Here is a 27,043-nt window from a genome sequence, read left to right as displayed (position 1 = left end):
ACGACTTTGAATTCTCAGACTATGAATATATAAATGAATTAGTAGAAACCCTCACTCATAGTGAGTTTTTCAGGAGTCAGATCACCTTAAAGTCACAGTACAATGAGTCCATAATATGAGCTTTAGCACTTCAAAGAGCAGGACATTGCCCCGCTGAAGATCTGGGAGTCTGTACCGAGCCTTTATATGATAAAATGTTGGGTGTTTAGGAAAAGTTTTTCATCTGCATAAAACCAACAGTTCTTTGACTTTTGGAGCTGGTTTAAGAATTAATGTATGAATGTGAATAATTAAGTAATATTTCTGTTACTGAGTACCACTAATAACCACGTTAAAGTTTACATTCAATTTTGCTATTAACTATAACTTGTCTGAACATTTTTCTTTTGTATTTCTTCAAAACTAACCTTCTCCGGAGGCATGCATATCCATGCATGTGCATATGGATATTTTATATTATTTATTTATGTGCACACATATATACACATGTTATTTGCATCTGTCTTCCCAACTGAAGAAAAATTGTTTTGGAAATTAGGAAAAAAGAATCCAATCTATAATTTAAGTTATCAAGAAATAAGTTACTTATCCTACACAAGACGAGAACTTTTTTCTTTTCACTCAGAATTGAACAGCTATGTGCAGACACTTTATGAATATGCGGTGCACATATCAAATCTCTTCAAGGTTTAGAAAGATCATTAACACAAAGAAATTGTTTTGTGATTCTAAAAATAAGAGGCAGTGTGGCAAAGACCTTTCAAAAGTGTCAATAACATGGTCTGTAAATCAAAGAGCAAATGCTGGAAGTGCTCAAAGCCTATAGCTCAGGAAAACAAACATTAATGGAAAAGATCTACAACAGAAACATTTTATTTTTCTCCCACAGTGGTTTGTAGACTGTTGGTCTTCCCTATTGATATTTCTGTTTCTTCGTTGTTAAACAAAGACTGAAAGATTTATTTGTAAATCCTATTAGATGCTATCTCCAGGTACCATTCAAATTACTGTGCCTTCAGAAACACATTATGTCAAGTTTTCAAGCGTACTGGGGTTTTACACTCTGGACAAAACTCACTTGGAAGGGACATAAGAATACTAATCTTGTAAACTTGTGACCCTGACAAATGCTGAGGAGAAGTCAGGAGAATTATAATGAGCAGTTCTGTTCTGTAAAGTATACTATGGTCCTAACAGCTAGTAATGAAACATGGATTGGGACTGGTGGTGAGAGAAAACTGTTTATAAGAATTTGTCTTATCTGTCTATCTCTCTGTCTGTCTCTCTGTCTGTATATACACATATTTCCTGGGTTTTTTCAGTATGGTTTCAGCTATGAGGAGCAGTAAACTCTGATTTTTCTGACTGCTATACCCAGAAGAGTCCATCTTAGATGAATCATCCAGCTGCCCACATGGATGTGAGTCTTATCATCAATTTGGAAATTTTTTTCAATTAATTATGTTGAACTGATCAAGTAAAAGTGATATACAGCATGACATTCCCAGGTAATCAAAGTAGTTGTATTTCTTTACATGAGATACCTACAAATGATTGCTTATGAACAAGAGCCAGGCTAGATGTTATTCATGTTAATTGTTAACATTATTCTGAACAACAAATATATTTGAGTAAATCATAATGGTTTTCTGGAGAAATCATATATGTGACAACAGGTGAAATTTCCCTCAAAAAAATATTTCAATATTGTTTCTCATAGATGAACAGTGTACCACAAGAGTACTATTTTTTTTTTGTATTAATCTTGTAAATGTCACAAAAAGATTTCTCCTCAGAAAGACATGGGACTAGATGTCAAGAGAATTTGGATAACATATGCTTTGGGCAGATGTTATTCTACACACGAAAAAAATTCCCACATAACAGAAAACCAACCCTATAAATACAAAAGCATTTTTACTGTGACTGTGAGTTGATTTTATCATTCATCTGGAATGGATTTCACTTTCCTGCCATTTCTTTAATCAAAATTTATCTTAGGGGGCAGTCCAAGGAATCAGTGTGCTGTGCCGTAACTAGCTGACTGCATGATCTAATTAACACTACCTTGTTATTTCCTTCCTTCTATTTTTTGTCATCATCACTCTTACTCTTTCCACCGACTGCAGATAAACTCTAACTCCTCAGAGCAGGAACTGTGCCTTCCTCGGTGTTCTTTATTCACCTATTACAGACAGCTGCCAAATCTTGTAGGTTTTTTTTCTTTTGACCAATCCCTTACAAATAAAAACATATATTATTAACTCTCGTTGATTTTAGCAGAGGTAACTAAAGAAAGCCCGTTAAATATCAAATCAAAATAATCAGACATGAGAAAGAAGCAACAAGAAAAAAAGAGGCATTAATTCATATTTGATCATCTCTACCCTTAAAATACAAAATCTTCTTACAAGCAGCTGGAACAGATGCTATAGATACAGTATAAAGCTCTGGGGTTTTTTTTGTTTCTGTGGCAAATTATGCATTTGTTCCTACTATGTTTAGTCCTTCAAATGATTTATGTCACAAGAAACCAAATATAAGGGCCTCAGTAATGGAAGAGCTTAGTTAATTCATTGATAACCAAATGGGGAAGCAGAAAACATTAAATATTATAATTTAAAATGTTCCATTGTGCCTTTATATAGAAAAAGTAATTGCATAGATGTTAAATATTCACATTGCAAAGTAGTTCTGAAAAATTGCCGATGTTAAAATTGTCTCCCATTGAGTTTCTATTTTCTGACAGTTCAACACAGTCCAAGAAATATTTGGGTTTCACTTGTTCTTTTGATATTAATGCAGGCTATAAGAAAACCATCTCAAATAAAAAAAACATCTCAAACAATAATCAAGTTTATTTTTCAGGCTTGCTACAAGATGACCACTCTATTGAGACTGAGGTGATCTCACTGTGACTATTCAAGGAGTCTGTAATGCTTCACAGTGAAGCTTTTTTGCTTTATGCTAATCAGTATTCATTATTTGCAATTAAAAACATGTGCTTTGATCATTTCACAAACATTTGATTGTGACAGCTAATTCAATGCTAGCTTTGTCTTCAGTTTCAAAGAAGAAGTGAAAACCAATTGAATCACAGTTACTGTGATGACATAAATTTACTATTAAGGATATAGACAATTATCCTATTGCAATGGTAAGGAATTCATGTAGGTCATACATTTAAGGGAGTTTATATCCTGGCATAGTAACGCAATGTAGCTCTTAATCTACAAACGCTGGCATCTTTTAACTAAGCGCTCACCCTAGTAATCTGTCATGCCACTGTTAAACTTCTAATAGCTTTTAAAACAAAAGTGCTCATTCATCTTATAAATTACATCATTATGCTTTGAGAATATGAAAAAGCTTTAATTAAATAATTTCTATATTTTATTTAAAGAAATCATTAGACTATAAAGGAATATTAGACATACACTTTGGATTTTTACTACTTTGGCTTTTAAAATATTTCTTTGCTGGGACAGTTTGTATATGAGATTCTATTTTCTTTACAGACATTTATAACTTTTTATCGTATTTCTATTTCACTTATAACACTAAAGCTTAGGCAGGAAATGTCATTTTCTGGTGTCTATCTTCTCTGTCAGTGGATGATGTCATAAAGATTCTGAAATGTTCAGCATTAACAAAAGCTCTATTATATTCCTCTTCATCTTCTTATATTTTTGTGAACATAGTGATGCCTATGAGGTATTTTAAATTTCAGGGTTGTCTGTCAGTTACTTCAAGTAACCAGTTAGTTATTTAAAGATTACCTTCTGCTTCATTGTATTTGAAGTCTACAATCTCCCTTTTTTCCAGTGTTACACAAAGATACTAGCATGGATGAAAATCAGTCAAATAATAAACAATATAGCTTATTCCATTCACCATAAGACACTGCAGGTGGGTGTATTTTACAGACCAATGAAATTCCCTGTTTCCACATGGAGTGCTCATGTAGTCAGCATCACACCCACATCTGTGCTTTGCTAAATAAAAATCAGGCAGCAGAGTATGGCTATGCATATGTACAATGAACTTTTTTTTTAATGTATAATTCTAATGTTGAAATTGGTATACATAATTTAAAATAAAAATCCTATTATTTTCAAAAGGTGGATGTTTATATACTTCTTTGTAGTCAGATATGCCAGAACAGTAGAAGCATGTAATCTGCGAATGAGTTTTTCATTTTTGTTTTAAAAGCCCACAGAGATATATCAGAACAATCCCCTGTGAACCATAACAAGCTGTTAAGTGAATACCTTATTGACACCAGAATTCCAGTATCTTGGTAATAATATATTGCCGTGGCAGCACTGAAAGACATATTCTCTCTAACAAAACCAGAATCTCCCTTGATTCTTTTAATCCTTTTATGTAATGAATTATTTATTGTCCTAAGGAAAATTAATTAACAAGTAAAGGCACTTACTAAGCCCTTGCAAAGTGCTTGTGTTTTGAGGTGTCCATAAACCCACAAGCCTTTCCTAAACTCAGCCAGTATTTAAGAATAAGTGGCAACTCATAATTATCCAGTTTCATCAGTGTAAGCGTTCTCTCAGTTCATTTATAAAATAATACCAGTATTTCTTCCTAGTTTTGTGTAATCTAATACAGTCTCAATGTGTCTGTGAAAATCTGTCCTCCAAAAAGATATCTCATAGATCTCATGAATCATATGTCTGTTTTCAATACAGCACTTCTAAGAGCAGTGGAAAAATTTGTCATCTTTTTCATTGACATATACATATTCCATAAGCAGACTTTTAAAAATATTTAACTTGTACATATGCCTTACTCTAGCAATTAGTTTGTGAATTATTTTCTTAAGAAGAAAAAATAGAGAAAAGCATGATGAAAAGTTAGTATATTGGTGCAGGAGTAATAGGCCACATCATGGTTGCCCTGCCTAAAACATCACCTGAAAGAATCTGAGAAAAGCACAGCTTAGGAAAGACATGGATTTATTTACTAAGTTCTATTGATTACAGAAAAGCATTTTCTGACAAAAAAAGTTCTTAGAATTATTCTTCGCTTTATCAAGAATATTTAAATTTCTGCCAGCTTTCCCAAATTTCTGTCAACTAATAGCTAATCAAATGCAACAAAAAAAAATATTTCACTTGTAGCCATCCAGAAGATTTTGTTCCATCGTTTCAGTTGATGATTCATGCTTTAATGACCTTCATGCTAGATAAATGGGATTTAGAACCATCATTCCCATCTCATTGTGGTAGAGTGAAATGGCTTTCTTCATCATCAGTGCTGTCTATGGCAAAAAATTACAGGAGTCTGCTACTCAGTTCTCTGCGTTTGCACAGAACCCTGAGATGAATTCCAAGTCTTGCTATCATTCTCTAAGAAAGCTCAGAACCATATAACTTCTAAGGTTACTTCCATGACAATAGTCCTCCTAAATGTCTTTCGATTGCACTTACTGAATTTAATTTTCTGTAGTCACACAGATATTATAGCAATGAGGAAGAAAAGCTAGAAAAGCAAGATCAAATAATCCACTGGCTACTTCAGAGTAAAGAAAAATCAAACGACCATAAAGAAAAAATATTTATTGCTTGATGCTCTCATTGCAGTGTCTGGTGTGTGAACCTATTGCTTTTTTACCTTAAATTAAATGAGAAAAGGGAAGACTACTCAAATACAGTCAGGAATAAACAGAACATCATGCACAGAAAAGGTAAAGGAGTTGCAAAGAGGAGTCAACAGCAGGAATGAAATGAGAGCATTTTATCAGCCTGCAGTTATCCACCCAGCCAAGTCAAGTTAAAAGGTAACATTCAGGCAGACCATCAAGTCATTCAAATGCAGTCTGTCAAGTGTGAAGCATAATTTTCTGTTTGGCCTGTGGGAAGTGAGCTGTAGCTAAAGAGCAAGCAGCTTTTTTGGAGATCTATGTAAATGCACCTTAGGTAACTAACTTAGGAAAGAGGAGTCCAGCTTTGAAAATTATCTGCAGGTATTTATAGAAGGCATTGATCTCTTAGGTAAGATAAACTACTTCTAATGTTCTTTTGTGAGCTTTCATGCTGCTCTAGAACAATAACAGCCATATATTTATCTGCCTTCTTGTCACTAAACAAATGATAATTTGAGTTTTGTTTTTTCAATTGACATCACAATGGAGAAAGTGTTCTCAGCCCAATGTCATCTGTCTATTTAAGTGAATTTTATAACAGAAAACAATTTTAGCCCTCAATGAAACCCCTTCCATACCACTGTGTGTTCATTTAAAAACAAAGAAACAAATAAACAGAAACATGTGTTTAGCCTACAAAAAAAGAAAAAATGCTGAGAGGAAATATATCTGCCTGTTACAAACAGTTCGAGAGAAACATGAAGAGAAAGAACCATAAAGTGAAAGACAGTAACATTACCAGAGTTAGCGCACTTCTGCTGGTCACTTCTAACTGCAAGCTGAAAATTGCAAGATTTATTGGTCAGAAAAATGTTTTTGGAAAAAAAAAAGTCTGATGTGAGTGGCATAGCTCCTTATGAGAAAGTCTATAAAATGTAGTTGCCTGGAGTATCTGGGGATCTGGAGTGAACAGTCCCTTAGGTCCCTTCCAGTCCCCTGTTCTCAAGGAATCTCTTTGCTAGCACACAGAGGTCACTAAATGAAATGGGACGTGGTGTGTCCATACTCCCTAGCCATGCCCCAGTTTCCCTAGTCATGTTCATTCTTTCCACTACCCTGTTGGCAAAAAAAGTGGTAAGGCAGAATCATACCTGTTAGTCAGAGCAGAATTTTATATTATATACTTTTTTTAACAAATACATTTTATCTTGCTTGTTCTTTCCATCTGTGGAAACAATGACTCAAATACGCAAAAATCACAAGACCATACTTATAAACAGCAGTATGCTCAGATAACACTATGATATGCATTCTCTACTCTCAAGGAAAAAAAATGGACCTAATGCAACCAACATTATGCTTGAAAAGGAACTTATTTAACATTAACCAAATTCATAAACAATCATTTCCCTTCTTTTTTTTATCCTCACACATCAACTCCAAATTTTGTTTGCTGGATGAGTGAAAAACAGAAGGGATTTCTACCGTCACCACTAAAACAATGTCTCTGCTACTGACTTTTACTTGCTTTGGTGTAAGCAAGATCAGAAGCCTGTGAAATCAATAAAAATATTTTCTTTTGGGTCTCATTCAATAGTTATTCATCCTTTACTTTCTGGGAGCCAGCTGCTACCCATGTCTTAGGACAAGGGGCAATGGGCACAAACTGAAGCATAGGAAGTTCCGTCTGAACATGAGGAAGAACTTCTTCCCTCTGAGGGTGACCCAGCACTGGAACAGGCTGCCCAGGGAGGTTGTGGAGTCTCCTTTTCTGGAGATATTCAAGACCCGCCAGGACAAAGTCCTCTGCAGCCTGCTGTAGGTGACCCTGCTTCGGCAGGAGGGTTGGACTAGATGACCCACAGAGGTCCCTTCCAACACTACCATTCTGTGATTCTGTGATTCTGTGATTCTTTCTTCCTTATATTTGACAGAAAACTAAAAAAAATGGACCCCTTACTTAAATGGATGAACAGTTTGATTTTTTTTTTTTAAGTCATTATGAAAACTGTATGAATTCTTGTACCCAGAAGAATGAAATCTCAGGTTAGAAAGACTAATAAGCTCAGCTTTGTCACAGAGACGTGAGATCCCAAAGCATCAATTAACTTCTGTCTCCTGAAATATGTTGAGACTTCACATTTAGAAGTCATCATTATCACCTCCTGCTGTTGTTGTGAGTCACCTCAGCTCTGTCATACGCATATGCTTTGGATTAAGGTCCACATGAGCAATGCAAGCTTTGAATACAGCTGCAGACCTCTTGTGTTCAGGCAGTGCCTTCATTTAACATTGCTGTATACCATTTACCTTACAATATTCAAATTACTGATTACATTTCTTGGATACTGAGAGAGATGGCCTGCTATATACAAATAAAATAAGCAGATTTCCCCTGTCCTGGGTTTGGCCAGGACAGGGTTAATTTTCACCGGACTCCAGGAAGGGGCACAGCCGGGGGGGTAGGGGCTGACCCCACCTGGCCAAACAGCGCCCTGTATTCCATACCATGTGACCTCACGCTGGGTTCCGATGGGCGGGGGGACAGTGTGGCGGGGACTGACTTCCTGCTCGGGAGCGCGTGGCACCGGTCCTGTTCGGGAGAGAGGGTCTGTTGTGCGAGTTTGTGTCGTATTTTTCTCCTTATCTGTATCGTTGTTGTTACTCTTACCTCTGTTTTCTGTTCTGTTAAACTGCCCTTATCCCGACCCACCAGTTTCTGCCTCTTTCTTTCCATTCTCCTCCGCACCACGGCGGGGGGAGGGGCGGCTGGGTGGCGCTTTTGTTGCGGGCTGCAGCAGAAACCAAAACAGTAAATTGGCGCCCAACGTGGTGCGGGGATAACGGCAGGGCTGAGCAGCGGGTGTTAAAACCACATTCTTAGATTTTGTTAAATTTTGTTATACGCATTTTTCTGTGTTAAGTAGTCGCTGGTAAAAAAAAAAAAATGTTTCTGACTTTGATCAAGTGGCTCTGCTATGTAAATCTTTACTTGCACTCTGTGTTCATTGCCACGCTGTTCATCATGGCTGGGAAAAGGATCAGGATGATGATTTTCCTCTACTGTACGATATCGACTTATGACATGATAACATCACTGTGCATGAAATTAGGCTTGTACATGTATGCGGCCCTGCGATCATTTCCGTACCTCGGATCCTATGTCTTAGAATTTGTTAATAATCAAACCCAATCTGCGGGGAAAACCGGAGGGGATACCTTCCCCCACTCTTTTGCCCCCCCTCTCTCCTTCAGGCTGGTCCTAACGGCTTTTGAGAATTTCGAGTACCCGTGGGATGCTCAGGGCAGCAGTCTCCTTTTGTTCTGCCTCCTGAATGGGTTTCAGCTATTGTTTAGGGTTAAACAAGTTGTTAAGAACATCGTGCAGAGACCTGTCCCGGGGCCGGATAGCTGTGAGTGGCTGGGTGTGTGGGACACCATGGGCAGGTGTTTAGAGCAGTGGGCACCCCCAGTGTGTTTTGAACTCACCCCTGAACAAATACAGAATCCAGACAATCTGGTAAAATATCTGCAAAAAGTGTGCTGCCACCCTGGGAACTCGAGAGAGACACAGATCACTGCAATGTGCTGGGGTCTGGCCCATGCCTACCGAGCTATGTTCAACCTGATTCAGTGCCCTAAAGGGGAAAGGGGGGAAAACAAAGCGGGAGGCACTGTGGCTGGCGCTGCCTGCCCAGCCGGCCCTGCCACCCCTCCAGCCCAGCAGGCAGTCACAGCCACCTCGACTGGCACCACAGCTGCTGCAGCCACTGGCGTGGTCCTGGCTCCGACAGTGGGCACAGCAGCTGCTCCAGCTCCAGTTCCAGCCACAGGCACAGTGACTGAGCCCAATGACCAACCTGTGCAGGTAGCAGTCGCCCCCATAAAACTAAAGAAAAATGCAAAGAGAGCAGATCGCTCCGGGAGGGATGACGATGAGCCAGGGTCATCGCGGGAGATAGAGACAGAGATCATCACCCGGTCCCTGTCCCTGGGTGAGCTGCAAGACCTGCGGAAAGATTTCAGCCGCCACCCTGGCGAGCACATTGTCACCTGGCTGCTACTGTGCTGGGATAAGGGGGTCAGCAGCTTGGAGTTAGAGGGCAAGGAAGCCAAGCAGCTGGGATCCCTGGCCAGGGATGGGGGCATTGACAAGGCCATTGGGAAAAAGGAACAAATCCTCAGCCTCTGGAGGAGACTTCTGTCAGGCGTGAGGGAGAGATACACCTTCAGTGACGATTTTGTATGCTATCCTGGCAAGTGGACCAATATGGAAAGGGGTATTCAGTACTTGAGGGAATTAGCTGTGCGGTAGCTGGTTTACTGTGACACAGACGATGAGCAGGTACCCACAGACCCAGATGAACTCCAGTGCTCACAATCCATGTGGAGGAAGTTTCTGCGGAGCGCACCATCCTCATATGCCAATTCACTGGCAGATGTAAACTGGAAAGGTAAAGAGGCACCAACAGTGGATGAGGTGGCTGTCAGACTCCGGCAATATGAGGAAAGTCTGTCTTCCTCCCTTGTCGCAGCTGTGGAGAAACTGGCCCGGGAAGTTCGGCAAATGAAACAGAGTAGGTCCTACTCCCCACCTGTACGGGCCAGTGTCTCAGCTGTTAGGGGCAAGTGTTTCTCTGCTCAGGAGAGGGAATACAGAGGCTACACACCATGGGGCACCCTGTGGTTCTACCTGCGTGACCACAGAGAGGACATGAGGAAGTGGGATGGAAAACCCACCTCAAGCCTAGAAGCACGAGTGAGTGAGTTGTGAGGTAAAACAATCACCAAAGGGGATTCTCTTAGGAAAAATGCCACTCTAGTGTCCAGTAGACAGCTCTCCAGACAAGGCAGACAGTTGAATTTTGATTCCGATCCTCTGGAGGGGACCTCCAAGTCATTTTTACAGCAGGTGAGCAGCAATTTTTCTGACCAGGATTAGAGGGACCCTGCCTCCAGCCAGGTGGAGGAAAGGGACAACCGTGTTTATTGGACGGTGTGGATTCGGTGGCCTGGCACGTCAGATCCACAAGAGTATAAAGCTCTCTGAAAGCCGGTTTCGCCCTTAAGCGAAGTAAAGTCAAGGGACCTGCGCAAGAGATCCAGTTTTTCGGGATAAAATGGCAGGATGGGTGCCGTCAAATCCCAGTGGATGTCATCAACAAAATAGCAGCTATGTCTCCACCAACCAGCAAAAAGGAAGCCCAGACCTTCCTGGGTGTTGTGGGTTTTTTGAGGATGCACATCCCAAATTACAGCCACATTGTAAGTCCTCTGTACCACGTGACCCGGAAGAAGAATGATTTTGAATGGGGCCCTGAGCAACGACAGGCATTTGAAGATTAAACGGGAGATAGTTCATGCCGTTGCCCTTGGTCCAGTCCTGTCAGGGCAAGACGTTAAAAACGTGCTCTACACCGCAGCCGGGGAGAATGGCCCAACCTGGAGTCTGTGGCAGAAAGCACCAGGGGAGACTCGAGGTCGACCCCTGGGGTTTTGAAGCCGGGGATACAAAGGATCCGAGGCCCACTATACTCCCAATGAGCTGCTTCAGAATTGGTCGGCACTGAAGCACAGCTCCTCCTAGCACCACGATTGCCGGTCCTGGGCTGGATGTTCAAAGAGATGTTCCCCTCTATGCATCATGCCACCGATGCTACGTGGAGTAAATGGGTTGCGCTGATCACCCAGCGCGCCCGAATGGGAAACCCCAGTCACCCAGGAATTCTGGAGGTAATCATGGACTGGCCAGAAGGCAAACATTTTTGAGCATCGCCAGAGGAGGAGGTGACCCATGCTGAAGAGGCCCCACTGTATAACCAGCTGCCAGAAGATAAGAAACAGTATGCACTGTTCACGGATGGGTCCTGTCGCATTGTGGGGAAGCAGCGGAGGTGGAAGGCTGCTGTATGGAGCCCTACACGACAAGTCGTGGAAACTGCCGAGGGAGAAGATGAGTCCAGCCAGTTTGCAGAGGTGAAAGCCATCCAGCTGGCTTTGGACATTGCCAGTCGAGAGAACTGGCCAGTGCTCTATCTTTACACCGACTCCTGGATGGTGGCCAATGCCTTGTGGGGGTGGCTGCAGCAATGGAAGAAGAACAACTGGCAGCGCAGAGGCAAACCTATCTGGGCTGCCCCATTGTGGCAAGATATTGCTGCCCAGCTAGAGCAGTTGGTTATAAAAGTCCGCCACGTGGATGCCCACGTTCCTAAGAGTCGGGCCACTGAAGAACATCAAAACAACCACCAGGTAGATCAGGCTGCTAAGATTGAAGTGGCTCAGGTGGATCTGGACTGGCAACATAAGTGTGAACTCTTTATAGCTCGGTGGGCCCATGACACCTCGGGCCACCAAGGAAGAGACGCGACATACAGATGGGCTCGTGACCGAGGGGTGGACTTGACTATGGACACCATTGCACAGGTTATCCATGAATGTGAAACATGCCCTGCAATCAAACAAGCCAAGCGGGTAAAGCCTCGGTGGTATGGAGGACGATGGCTAAAATATAAATATGGGGAGGCTTGGCAGATTGACTACATCACACTGCCACAAACGCGCCAAGGCAAGCGCTATGTGCTCACAATGGTGGAGGCCACCACCAGATGGCTGGAAACCTACCCTGTGCTCCATGCCACTGCCCGGAATACCATCCTGGGCCTGGAAAAACAAGTCCTGTGGCGACATGGCACTCCCGAACGAATTGAGTCGGACAACGGGACTCATTTTCGTAACAGCCTCATAGACACCTGGGCTAAAGAACACGGTATGGAGTGGGTGTATCACATCCCCTACCATGCACCAGCCTCTGGAAAGATCGAGCGGTACAATGGGCTGCGAAAAACCACTTTGAGGGCAATGGGGGGTGGGACTTTCAAAAACTGGGATACTCATTTAGCAAAGGCCACCTGGTTGGCTAACACCAGAGGGTCCACCAACCGGCCTGGTCCTGCCCAGTCAAAACCTCAGCGCCCCGTAGAAGGGGATAAAGTCCCTGTAGCGCACATGCGGAACATGTTAGGGAAGACAGTTTGGGTTAATCCTGCCTCGGGCAAAGGCAAGCCTGTCCATGGGATTGTTTTTGCTCAAGGACCTGGGTGTACCTGGTCTGTAATGCAGAAGGATGGGGAAGTCCGATGTGTACCTCATGGGGATTTAATTTTGGGTGAGAATAGTCCATAAATAAATTGTATAAAGTTAATTGTTAAATAACCCTGTCACTCTCTGTTATCACTGTTATGATTGTTATATTTTGTACCAGTAGTAGCATAGTAAGAATCGTCCAGATTAAAGAAGGATGGACTTTTTGATGAAAACCTAGCAAAGCACAGCGATGATGGGACTGGACCTGGTTTTCAACAACTGGCACCCAGCAACTTCATCAAGATCACCATCTCCTGCAGACTGTGGGCACGAGCCGCACCAGATACATCAGCCGTGAGCTCCAGATGCAGCAAGTGACCACCCATCACCACACATCACCTCTCCTGCCACGGAAGACCATTACGACAGATGGAGCCTGAAGTCATGGATTAAATGAACTCAACAGACACTTTAGAGTGATGATCCATAGACTAAGGGAATGATATCTGGAGACAGGAGAAGTGGTGGTGATCAACTGGACAATGGGATACCTGGGCATGACGTAGATGGTATGGAATAAGGGGTGGATAATGTCCTGGATTTGGCCAGGACAGGGTTAATTTTCACCGGACTCCAGGAAGGGGCACAGCCGGGGGGGTGGGGGCTGACCCCACCTGGCCAAACAGAGCCCAGTATTCCATACCATGTGACGTCACGCTGGGTTCCGGTGGGGGGGGGGAATGCGGTGCGACAGGGACTGACTTGTTGCTTGGGAGCACGCGGCGCCGGTCCTGTTCGGGAGAGAGGGTCTGTTGTGCGAGTTTGTGTCGTATTTTTCTCCTTATCTGTATCATTGTTGTTACTGTTACCTCTGTTTTCTGTTCTGTTAAACTGCCCTTATCCCGACCCACCAGTTTCTGCCTCTTTCTTTCCATTCTCCTCCGCACGCCGGCGGGGGGAGGGGCGGCCGCGTGGCGCTTTTGTTGCCGGCTGCAGCAGAAACCAAAACATCCCCTTACGCTATGACAAGCTGTCACTTGAGGAGGAAGAAAGTCTGTTTATTTCAGGAAACTTAAAACAACAGTAATTCCCCAACATACACCCCTTCTACTTCAGTAGAAATTAACCTCCTATTAGCATAAAATTTATTAATAAGAATAAATGCTATACATACAAGTCATGATTAGGTAGTCCCCAAAACTCCGATTACATGAATATAAAAATATACATATTAATATGTGTAGCACTACACGTAAACTTTATCAACCATTCCGGAGCTGCAACAGTGCTAGAAGCTAGGCTCAGAATTCCTTGCAAAAGACCAGGCAAATATTTGCTGATGCTTCACTGGTTACAGGAGTGGGTTTTCACTTCATCAACAATCACAAAATATATAACAGCTGTGTGTGTATACATGAGCATGCGCATGTGAAAAGTACATGCCTGTTCCTACCGCATTATGCACACTATGAAGTGATTTAAATACAACAGTAATATATCTTCTTATTTAAAAACAAAGAAACACTATCTTTATTTGCACTGGTGCACAGAATAATGATGCTGAAAGTCATGCAGAGTTAAACATCTTCTCATAAAACAATGATGCTGAAAGTCATGCAGAATTAACCGTCTTTTCTAAACAACTCCTACAATAAATCCCATATGTTCTCTGTTCCTTTTCTTGCCATGTCTTCTTCTTCCAAACATTACTGCAACTGTATTAGCGTTTGAATGTTTCAAAGCATCTGATGTAAATATAGAATAGGACTCCCCTCCTGTGTCTGATATTAAAAGTTGCTTCAGGAAATCTGACAGGGAAAGAGAATCCTGCTAGCTGATTCCCAAGAAGACTCAACTCCTTCCTGAAGAAAAAAATGGCTTCAGTTAGCACTTTGCACATATGTCTAAATACACAAGTGCTCCTCATCTAACATTTTTCTAAGTCTGGAAGACATAATACAGTTTCACACACAATATAGAGGTCTGAAGCAGGCCTAGATATTTTTAGATATGGGGAAAAAATGATGATGTAGAATCTATTTCCATGTTTCTGCTTGAAAATATCTCAGGGACACATTTTGATGTGGAGTACACATTCACACAATGCAGTAACAAGGAATAAATTTCTCTTTCAGAGTCACGCTTTGTAAAACTGTCCAGTCACCAACTTATATACTAGTAAGTCCAAGGTGACATTGGCCAAAAATACTTAACATTAGAGTCTGAAAGATATCTAGGCTCTTAACTGACACTTCAGAGGGAGTTAAGGGCCTTTATAATTGTAAGCATCTGGGCATTAATGACTTAGAGATTCAGTTTTCAAGAGTAACTTAAGTAATTAGGAGCCTAGGTTGAACTGAATTGTAATTAGTCTGAAGTTCCAGAGGGCCATATTTTTGAAGCTACTCAAATATCTTGAACTGTGGCTGACTGCATAGTGAGATTTCTAAGAGAATAAGAGATATAAAAGAATAAGAATTCACTGTAAGACCAATTTAATTTTCACTTCTGAAAATGGACCTGTGTTCCTACATTAATGGAACACTTTTGAAAACATTATTAACAATCTAGTAATAAATTGTGTTGTTAAGCAATAAATACCTATTCTCTGCAGCTTTAAAATACTGATTTTTCATCCTTTATATCCAAATACTCTATTTATATGTTTCTTGAAGCATCAATAATCTTCAAAATTCCAAAAGTGATGCTCACCATTTTAAAAGAAAAATGTATGGACCTAGTAAAATGCACACAACCGTATAAGGAGCTGGTCAAGTTTAATTACAGTTACTTGTAAAATTCTTTGAAACCTCAGGTAAAAGGGACTACAGAATTGCACATAATGATGATGATGTTGATGACGATGATCATTATTTATTCTGGGAGCTACTTGTGTTTTCATACGTATTGCACTGTTTACAAGGTCTATGCAGCAGGCCTCAAATAAATTTCTCTCTGATGTGTTCAGACAAATTTTAGGATGGAAGATACATGTGACACAGTGCTCCAAACTCACTCCGTTACTGTCTGCAGTAAAAGGTACACATTCCTCAGTGAAGTCAGAGACAAAACTAAATGGGCCATTTTATTTAAGCTGATAAAAAACACCAGAAAACAGGTGTTTTGATGCACACAGAATTTATGCCATTGTCATGATAAGAAAACACCTGCTTTTTCACTCCTACAAATGACTGAATCATTTAAAAGTTCATTACTCAGTAAACCTTTGAGACTTGTATTGCAATCACTTCATCAAGGATGTACTACAGGGAACAGGGGAAGGGAGAATTCATTGTGACTCTACTAGCAAAAGTCAGCTTGAATATATACTAACACTCCCTTGATCACTGAGCTGGACAGCAAAGTAGAAGAGGCAGATCCAACTAAGTCAGAATATAGCTAGCATCAAATATGGGGAAAGATAAGGCTGTGTTATTATAACTAATATTGTAATGGTACTGTGGATGCTCAGCTCAGATTTTATTTCTTGTATTTACTAAGCTTGGGGTAACCATACCACTAGCCATAGTCATGCCTCAGCAAGGTGACACAGAAATGCTTGTATCACTCGTAAGTATGTCTGGGAGACGAATTCTTTGTCTGCATGTGTGTTTGGGAGCTACTATCACTCTCAGTGTCCTTATAATACAAAAGTGTTCAGTAAGAAGCAATAGGAGTAGTAATCAACTACCTAAAACCAAGTATTCTGGGCTATCCAAGACTTCCATGAGGAAGATATGAAACAGGATGCAACAGCAGAAAACAAAGGACATGGTGAATGACCTAGAGTTAGAGCAACTGATTGCTGCCCAATTTGCCCTGAAGTGTTTATCATTTCAAGGCACAGCAAAGGAAGCCCCGCCACTGAGAGGCAACATAATTTGCTTGTAATTATAGAACACAGAGGAAACGTTGGGGGTACAAAATGTGTCCAAAATCCCAATGCAGTGTTTGCAATGTCCAGATATTATCCAGAGCTGAAGAATCTCATCACATGTACAATCACAGACAGGTCACGATTTTCAAGATTTTTGTTTTTTCTGTAAAATTCCCAAAATAATAGTTACCAACCTTGTAGCCACTCCATCATGGGTTTGGGAAGGTATGTTGCATTTTTGCCATTCCCAAAGTATATGATCACTATTTTCAGTGTGTTATTCTCATTGTCTTGAAGCATTTAACTTAGTATTGTCTTTTGTGGTCAATGTTGTTTAAAGTACACAAGCAGTTCAATTCTTAGTTATTTTTTTTCCTTCCAACTTGAATTGTTAAATATAGTGAATGTTCACTTAGAAAATCAGGAGGAGCAAAAAAGGAATTCTGTGGGAAGTTGAAAAGGACAAACATAGATGAAAAAGGTATGATATGAAAAACACTTCTGTTAAGAATGAAGATTCAGGAGCATGGAGAGTTTGATGAAGGAAGTACCTGTCAGAGAACAGAACAAGAAGGAATCAGTCATACCAAGAAAAATGTAAATCACTCTGGGATCAAAGCCTGACAGATCAGTTTTTACATATTTTTACATTGCTTTGAACATGAATTATCTGTGATCTTACTGTAAGGATTGAAAAATAATATATGGTCATAGTTAAAGTAGATGTGCATGAAAGAATCAAAGCTCCTTGGTAGCTCACAGGTGCTTAAGATCTTAACTTTATTTCTCACTTGTCTAATTATAGAAAACGGCAGAAAGGAGGCCAAGGAAGAGTGGCAAATTTTGTTGTGAGTGTGTAAAATTACGTGCCTTTTAAGAAGACACTTAAATGTGAGATTTTAAGTATATATAAGTTTAAATATTTCCCTAATACTTCTCACTGGATAATGCAAGTGGTAGCCCTAAAAGTCTGTTGTATCCTTGTAATCACAAGAGAGTTCAGAGCTCAAGTTGTGGAACCCACCCGGTTGCTAAATGCATCAAACTCACCTTTTAAAGGGTACCATAGCATTCAGCACTGATCCTGTCTCCTTTATAGATCCAGTCTTCTATTGTCAAAGTTGCATTTTTCTTTGAGTAAGAAAAGCAGACACTAAAATCACAGAATAAAGAGAATACATTATCCATTTAAAGTAAATGGAAAATCATGTAGATTGACTGAAATTCAGCATTTGACTGCGAGAAGAGTTCTCAGCCTACAAATCCTGGGTTTTCCAGGGCAAAATGAGAATCTGCATTTGATTGCCTGTGTTCGAGGGCTATTTAATGTGAACTGCAGGAGATAGTTTACATTGCAGTACATTGAAATAGAAAAGATGCACAAAGATAGGCCCCTTGTCACTGAAAGACAAAAGGCCAAAGGCAATTGTCATTAAATCACTGTGATAGCGAGCTAAAGATTGGGTTCTGCAAGCAACAAAGAGACTGAAAAATGTTAAATGTAGGTCAATACAAAACTCTCAGTAGAGCACCAGGTGTTGTGCACTAAATCAAGTAAGAGAAAACATTTTCAAAACAAAATGTATAAATATGACAAAATTTTGTCCACACATACACCTGACATTCACATTTTATCTAATTCATGGGTCTTTGTCAAACTGGCTCATTATAGCTCAGATGGTCACCAAAGTATTCTATGTATTGGCATTTGCTATGCAGTGATCCAGTTAAAAGTACCTTGAGTCCTGTGTAATTCACTAAATTGTATATTATACTGTTCACTATTAAACATGGCTTTTCAAATATCATCTGCCATGGGAGACATAATTTTCAGAATATCTACACGTAGATCTCCCCAGTCTAACGTGTTGATGCTACAAATGGGTAAAGAAAATTCTCAAAGCACAAAAAAGAGTAGTTCAAATAACGAATGGGATAAAAATATTTCATAGGTCAAAAATACTTTTGCAAAACAATAAAATCAAAAGAGACAAAAAAGCAGACATTTTGCTTATCCCCTTTTACATGAAAAAATATTAACTTTTCGAAGCATTAATTAATACAACTAATCAGGGCAGGAAAAGAACACAAATTAGAATAACTAGATAAAACAATCTTTAAGAACTGGAGAATAAAAATAAAAGCACAAGTTTGAAATTTGTTATAAATAATCTAAAAAAAGATGAAATTCAAAAGGGACTATATTCAGAAAGAGTAAAAATAGAAATAACTATGTAACCAGTAAAAGTATCAAGGTATACTAACGCAAAAATTCTTCACCTTAGAAGCTGGTGGAGTAAAAAGTAGTGCACTGAAATGGGGAAAAAAATGAAAGAAAAAAAAAAAGAAGAAAATCAAGAAGCAATAAAAAAGCAAGGAGAGAGAAGAAAGAAGCAAAAAGAAACAAAATTAAAAGAAACAGAAGAAAATATGCTAGATAGCAAAACCACCCCTGACAGCAAATAGAACTGACACTGATGTGAATAACTTTTATCTCTATATGATCATCAAATGTCCCCCATACACCGAAACTTGAAAAATAAGCGTGGCATCAGTTTGTCTCACTGAAGCAGAACATTTGCATCCTGTAGATACACCGATGGTATAACTTGATATCAGTGGATTTGTGCAGGGTGTTCTCAGGAAAGAACTTAGTCTTGTGTTCTATATAGGTTAACACAAACATTCAACTGGTGTTTTGGTGGAAGAGCAGTTCAATGAGAGTGTTTATCACTGTCTTTATCAAAATAGCAAATACCACAGGAAGAACAACCTGTGAAATCCACACTACTTTGCCAAAGGCTGAGATTACCCAGCTGTATAAAACCGAGGTATTATACTGAACGTTAATGTGGAAAAAATTATGCAGTGCACACCTGGACATTTTAAAAAACATTATACAATGAAATTAGGAATGTAAAAAGGGAAGGGTATGGATTTCAGTCTCTGTATTGAAATACGACTAGAGGTTTGGGAAAAGCAGAAGAAATAAAAGACTATTCCAAATCAAAATCATCCTACTACACTCATCGTAAAGTGTAGTAAATTGGAACGAGCTAATTCTCTTTATTCTCGCTCTTTGCTTGTCTGAGGGGATCAGGCCCAGCCAGTATGTGTTTATAAAAGGCAGGTCTTGCTTGACCAACTTGATCTCCTGCTATGACGAGGTGACCCACCTAGTGGATGAGAGAAAGGCTGTGGATGTTATCTACCCGGACTTTGGTAAAGCCTTTTATACTGTCTCCCACAGCATTATCGTGGAGAAATGGTTTGGATGGTTGCATGCTTGGCTGGGTAAAAAACAGTCTGGATGGCTGAGCCCAGAGAGTAGTGGTGAATGGAGTTAAATCCAGCTGGTGGTTGGTCACGAGTGGTGTTCCCCAGGGCTCAGTTTTGGGGCAAGTCTTGTTTAATATCTTTATCAATAATCTGGATGAGGGGATTGAGTGCTTCCTCAGTAAGATTGCAGATGACACCACATTGGGTAGGAGTGCCAATCTGCTTGAGGGCAGGAAGGCTCTGCATAGGGCTCTGGACTGGTTGCATCGATGGGCCAAGGCCAGCTGTATGATGTTCAACAAGGCCAAATGCCGGGTCCTGCACTTGGGTCACAACAACCCCATGCAACGCTACAGGCTTGGGGAGGAGTGGCTGGAAAGCTGCCCGGTGGAAAAGGACCTTCGGGTGTTGGTCGACAGCCGGCTGATCATGAGCCAGCAGTGTGCCCAGGTGGCTAAGCAGGCCAACAGCATCCTGGTTTGTATCAGGAATAGTGTGGCCAGTAGGAGCAGGGAGGTGATCGTGCCCCTGTATTCAGCACTGGTGAGGCCACACCTGGAGTACTGTGTTCATTTTTGGGCCCCCCACTACAAGAAAGACATTGAGGTGCTAGAATGTGTCCAGAGAAGAGCAACGAAGCCGGTGAAGGGTTTCGAGCACAAGCCTTATGAGGAGTGGCTGAGGGAAGTGGGGCTGTTTAGTCTGGAGAAGAGGAGGCTGAGGGGAGACCTTCCTGCTCTCTACAACTACCTGACAGGAGGTTGCAGTGAGGCAGGTGTTGGTCTCTTCTCACAGGTAACCAGCGATATGACGAGAGGCAATGGCCTCAAGTTGTGTCAGGAGAGGTTTAGATTGGACATTAGGAAAAATTTCTTTACTGAAAGAGTTGTAAAGCATTGGAAGAGGCTGCCCAGGGAGGTGGTTGAGTCCCCATCCCTGGAAGTGTTCAAAAAATTTGTAGATATGGCACTTTGGAACATGATTTAGCAGGCATGGTGGTGATGGTTGGACAGTTCGACTTGATGATCTTAGAGGTCTTTTCTGACCCTAATGAATCTACGATTCTTCTGTGATGCTATGATTGGTGGAAGGAATAAATGATGTACTGGATGTGGACAGCAAGAAAAGTACAAAATCCTGCTTATGTATATTTAAACATATAAAGTACCACATCTGGTTTCATTTTGACAAATTTATCCCTTAGCCTAGTTCAAGCTGTAAAAATAATTCCAAAAATTTTTTTGTGTTTTCTAGAAGCTTAGCTACACACAGGAAAACTTGATTTCAGTAATTTAAACCATGTTAAAATGAGCTGTTTAAAATGTGTACTGGAGGGAGGTATAACTGTTTCTACCAAGTTAATTATAAAGCTTTCATAGTCTTCTTGCCATAAAAGTAGTCCCTGAAGTGCGTGTGGATGATTACTAAAGAAAATAACAAATAAATAACTTTAATGAAGAGAAAAGTGACTTCATGGGACAGTAGTTCATTCTTTAAACTCAACTTTAATGCTGGAAATAAACCAGTAGTTTTATGTATATATATGTTCTGATTTAATAGCTCATTGCTAGTTAAGCCATTAAATCTTCATGTTCAAATGGATAGCACTGGTATTAATTATTTTATTATTTATTTCCACCTACATGGAATCATGAATTTGACTAGATTCAGAGAGATTTAAAATTGGAAAGAGGGTCCTAATCTTGAAACCTCCATGGCTTTTGAGATTAAACATCTTGCAGAGTTTGAAAAAAATGGTTGAGAGGTAAGCCACTGGCAATACTGTTTAAAGGGCAAATGGAGAAACTGAAACTGCATGTCAGCCCAAATGTAAAGTGAAGGAGAGGAAGAAAGCAGAACTTTGGCTGTATGGAATCTGTCACACCTTTGAGGAGATCTTACGCTTTAGGTAAGGTAACATGAGTACCAGGGAGGTTATTATTTAGGTTTTCATTGCTGCTGCAGTCTCTTGGATACATAATAACTTTCTTTTTTGAACAAGATCTTTTCTGCCACTGAAATCTCTTGCTGCCATAATGCTTCAAAAGGAAGTCTAAACAGATTGTTTTGGTTTGGCCTGGATAAATATCAGGATCCCAACAAAACCGCTGTATCACTCGCCCTCCTCAACTGGACAGGGGAGAGGAAATATGATGAAAGGCTCGAGGGTCGAGACAAAACAGACTGAACTTAGGGAGAAAAGGGAGTTCAATACATCACCATTCAAATCAGAGTAGGATAGTGAGAAATAAAACCACGTCTTAAAACACCTTCCCCCTATCCCTCTCTTTATCCCAGGCTCAACTTCACTCCCATTTCTCTACCACACTCCGAGCAGCACAGGCGGATGGGGAATGGGGGTTACAGTCAGTTCATCATACTTAGTCTGTGCTGCTCCTTCCTCCTCAGGGGGAGGACTCCTCACACTCTGCCCCTGCTCCAGAGTGAAGGTCCCTGTCATTGGAGACAGTTCTCCACAAACTTCTCCAATATGAGTCCTTCGCACGGGCTGCAGCTCTTCAGGAACTGCCCCAGCATGTGTCCTTCCCATAGGGTGCAGTCCTTCAGAAACAGGCTACTCCAGAGTGGGTCCCCCATGGGGTCACGAGCCCTGCCAACAAACCTGCTCTGCCATGGGCTTGTCTCTCCACAGATCCACAGGTCCTGGCAGGAGCCTGCTCCAGAGCAGGCTCCCCATGGGGTCACAGCTTCCTTCAGACATTCACCTGCTCCAGCGTGGGGTCCCTTCCATGGGCTACAGGTGGATATCTGCTCCACTGTGGACCTCCATGGACTGCAGGGGAACAACCTGCCTCACCAGGGTCTTCATCACGAGTTGAAAGGGAAGGCTCTCGGCTCTGACATTTTGGGCACTTCCTCCCCCCTCCTTCTTCACTGACCTTGGTGTCTGCAGAGTTGTTTGTCTCACATGGTCTCACTCCTCTCTCTACCCAGCTGTTTCACCCCCGAGCTTTTTTCTTCCCTTTCTTAAATATGTTACCACAGTCACTGATTGACTTCGCGTTGGGCAGTGGTGGGTCCATCTCAGAGCCATCTTGCACTGGCTTTTATCAGACATGGGGGAAGCTTCTCACAGCTTCTCACAGAAGCCACACATACAGCCCTCCCACTACCAAAACCTTGCCACGCAAACACACAACACAGGTGCAAAAATATCAAGCCAAAAGCACAATGAACTCTCATAAGTATGGCAACCTGAGAAGCCAGACACAGAATCAGGGAAGTTAACAGGATCTCATTATAACAACGTACATCCATGGATCCACCACTTGGAAGAAACACATGCAGAGTCAGGCAAAGCAGCACAAGTTACAGAAAGAAAGGGTGGAAAAAAATATGCTGAGTGATAATTAAATGTTTGCCTTCTTATCTATCTGTCCAAATTTATGTCCAGACACCGTCACTCAAATATTCACAGGCGAGTCATATTTACGGTCAAAGCAGATAAACAGAAAAACACAGATGTGTGTCTCTGTTTCTAGATGATTCCTAAAGCAGATCGAATAGATCACGTTTAAGAAGTGAAAAGTTCTGAGAGGGGAATCCTACCATTTGAAGTTAGAAAGCTTGGTAAAATTTCTGGACAGTGCTGTATCACAGGTTCCCATTATTTAAAACAGAGCAATATTATGTCACTCTTGGAGTAACTTGTGCATTAAAGATCTTCAAGCATGCAGATGCTGTAAACAGTGGAATACTATTCATTGTCTTCATAAAGATTAAAAAATGCATATTTATCTTTAAGTTATCAAGCTCTTTGTCTTTTAGCTGCATTATACCTACTGTATAAATACAGTAAGAAAACAGATGTGCAATGCAATCAAAAAGAATGGGAAGCTAGGTGAGACAAAACATCAGTACTTAGCCATGAGCTTATCATCTCGTAGATAAAGTACATGGAGAACATTGTTAAACTGTTACTTTGCATGTCAGTAACATCAGCTAAAATTGACTTGTCTGTTGGAATTTCTGCTATGATTTACAATGATAAGTGAGACAGTAAATGAATAAACAGAATAAATTTTGAAAAATAAATACAAGCACTTTCAGGTAAGGAATAACATAAAATACCATAGATATTAAATATTATCTGTTACTTTAGTATGCTGCATGAATTATAGAACAGTGCATAGTCCTGGTATATAGTATAAGTCATATTTGGTAGATTTTTTTACAAGTGAAATCTGAGCTCAGGAGTCATGTGATCAATTTCAGTAACCTTCTTTAAGCAAAATAATGTGAACCTTAGAGACACGTAAAAACTGTAAAATACTATTACTTCATTCATGACTGAAACTGGATACTATCACATTTCTGATCACTTTAACTTAGAGATATTGTTTCAAGATGCAGATTCACTGCTCCAAGCCGTTAGAGCAAAGTTCAAGCAGTCAAACCACTTTTGAATGGCAATCTCCAAAGCCATTTTTGTCTTGGGTGCATATAAATAAACACAGCAGTGTTGTGAGAAGTCATGATCTTCCTCTGAAGGTCAATATTTTCCTACAAGTAAGTCAAGGTTATCAAAAGTTTTAGTTTGTTAGTGTGTGCAGATAATACAAGCTTATCCACCAGAGCCCTTTCCCTCCTTGCAAAGAGGAATGTATTTCTCTCCTCCTTCTCATGTACAGAATGAGTGGATTAGCCAAGTATGTTGCTTATCTTCATACTTATTTTCAAGAAATATTATATATAAGGCTTTACATTATCTGGAAAATTAATTATGCATGTGACAATATGGCACATCCCTCAGTCAGCCTATTTCTAGTGTCTACTCTGCCTCTTCTGCCTTCACATGCTGTGATCAAAAATAATCTTGTTTTTCTGAAGTTGCTTTGTTCTTGGGTTTTTCCTATTATCTCCAGCAAGGAATTACTTTAACTTTCTCCCTAACAAATACTATTTGCAAACACAATTAAGCTGTATTTAAATCACCAAAGATTAACAGAAGCAGCAGGAGGCCAAGGGAAGGTGCTATCTCTTCAGAAAGCAAGATAACAGCTTGGGAAAGAGGAAAGTTTTGCAGGGTTTGGATTACTTTTTATTTTTCATAAGTAGGAGTACCAAAGGTTAAAAATTAGTGACATAATGTTGCTTAGTACCTGTCTCTCTGTGCTTGACTTCTTTGCCAGTCAGAATGTTTGATACTGACAATTCTCTTTATTGATAGCGTATTATTAAAGCCGTTCAGTTTCAGCCAGCTCAGTACTACAGCAAGATATTGAGCTAGCTTTTTTCAGATCAGGTATTTTAACATCGTAACAAATTTTTTGTCTCACTTGATGCCAAACCCCATTCTTTCTCAGGAATTCCTCTGAAGCTGTTCTCAAGCCAGACCACTTTGTAAAACAGCATAGCTTATTTGCAAAGATGGCAGTTTTTTTAGTTGTGCATAGCAAGTGAAGTTATTTGGCCTCCTCTTACTTCCAAGGAGGGAAATTTCTCTGCCTGTTTCCCAACATACGAAATATCCATCTCTATATACCGTAGTCTGTGGAACAGCGCATACGCTGTCTTGAGTCAGCTTGGAACCATTCCACCTTCCACATTCCCACAGTCCCCTTAAGTGGAAGGGAACTGAGTGCCTTCATCTCTATTGATAGACAGAAGGACCAGGGAGCATTCCATGTCCTATCCCCCACCATGCAGCACCAGCAAGCATGCATTTATACTTTTTATTAATTAGCCCCAGCAACACCAGATTTATCTATTTAGTTCTGGTAGTCCCAAGCAGAGCCAAGATGCTGTGCCAGGAGTTAGGCTGTGTGTGTGATTAGGGGGTGCAATGCTAAAGCTCACTTGCTGGCCCTCCTGGGAACCCAGTAAGACCTGGCTTTGAGGCAAAACACATAGCCATATGAGGTACTTGGGTCCTGATGAAGAAGTGTAATGATCAGGTGCCTGCCCAGACCATATGTGAGGAATACGTGTGTTATCAGTAGAAAGTTAGAAAACTCAGAATGGAATCCAACCTGACAAGTGCACTGAGAAGAGAATGATCTGAATTTTGCATACAATGTGGAACCAGCAAAATCTAACTAAAAAATAACATTTAAGACCTTGTTAACTGCTAAGAACTCGTCCTCAGGCATCCTCATTCACTTCCTACCAGGAAATACACTCCCTCAGTTTGAATAGATGGCTCAGAAGTAACTCTTTAAAGTACCTCCCCTGGCAAAGTGTCTAACATCAGCCCCTTTCACAAAAATGGAGTACCATCTCATCTGCAATTACCTGAGTCCTAAAAAAAGGATGTGTCCTCTTTCTTGATCCCTCAGGGAAACTTCAGGCCTCTTTGCTGAGGCAAAGGCTCTTTTGAGCCTTCTGTGCTGTCCAGCGGATAGTTATGACAATTCGTAGCTTTAAGCAAACCAGGCCAGATGTAAAATATATTTGGTGAGTAAAATTGTGTGATATTTCTCTCGAGTGAGCTTTAGGCACTTCGTAGAGACTGTGATAATTTTAAGTGGCTCCCTGATCAATCAACAAGCTGGTTTGATTTCTGCTCTGTGGCATGAACTTCTTCTCAAGTACTGTAAAGGGAGAACAAGTATCCATTCTAGGTTGGTGGGAGCTCTTGATGATGTACTTTTCTCCCTGTCTGAAAAAAAACAAATGACACTATGTTTACCTTTCTTTTTAAAAGTACCTCAACCCTGAAACTGGCTATGGGTACAAATTACTGAATAAAAAATTTTGTGAACTTGAACTCCTTTATAAATTCTAAAATAGCCTTTGAAGATTTCAAACCCACTGATGTTGCAAAGTTCATTGACCTATAATAACTATTATTGTTTCCATTGACCCATAGTAACAATTGACCTGGACTGGAATTAGGAACACTCAATAGCACATTTCCAATTTTTTTTGATGTTCCATTTCCCAAGACATACACACACAAAAATATCAGTCTACATCACACAGTCCAGTTTTTAATCTGGTTATGCTTTTGGTGACAATAAAACTATAATCATAAAACTAGAAGGTAATTAATGTAATGTCAAATCACTAAATACAAATCAATAGACTATTGTGCAGAAAATCAAAGATAATTTTATGTCTTTGGAAAAAAACAATAAACCCATCAATATTCATTACTTTATGATACATGGAAACAACTTTGTTTATGTTTATAAAAGCTAGTGTCTGGTTGTGTAAAGCTGAAAGGCGAGAGACGA

General features: G+C 40.4%; 1 long non-coding RNA gene across 1 annotated transcript in view; it reads right to left on the bottom strand.

Annotated features, from left to right (window-relative positions):
* Positions 1 to 13,783: 13,783 nt before the first annotated feature.
* The window catches only part of LOC142361600 (uncharacterized), a 25,376-nt gene continuing 12,116 nt past the window's right edge, over positions 13,784 to 27,043 (bottom strand). The window contains exons 2-4 of the long non-coding RNA XR_012764227.1: positions 17,616 to 17,718; positions 16,760 to 17,116; positions 13,784 to 14,550 (exon numbers count right to left, since the gene is read on the bottom strand). This is a non-coding gene — a long non-coding RNA (uncharacterized LOC142361600). The remainder of the gene's footprint in view (positions 14,551 to 16,759; positions 17,117 to 17,615; positions 17,719 to 27,043) is intronic.

The sequence above is a fragment of the Opisthocomus hoazin genome, chromosome 1 (genome assembly GCF_030867145.1).
Source record: "Opisthocomus hoazin isolate bOpiHoa1 chromosome 1, bOpiHoa1.hap1, whole genome shotgun sequence".
In the NCBI taxonomy this organism is placed as follows: Eukaryota; Metazoa; Chordata; class Aves; order Opisthocomiformes; family Opisthocomidae; genus Opisthocomus; species Opisthocomus hoazin.
The sequence above is the reverse complement of the archived record's forward strand: the minus strand, read 5'-3'. Positions and strand labels throughout refer to the sequence as shown.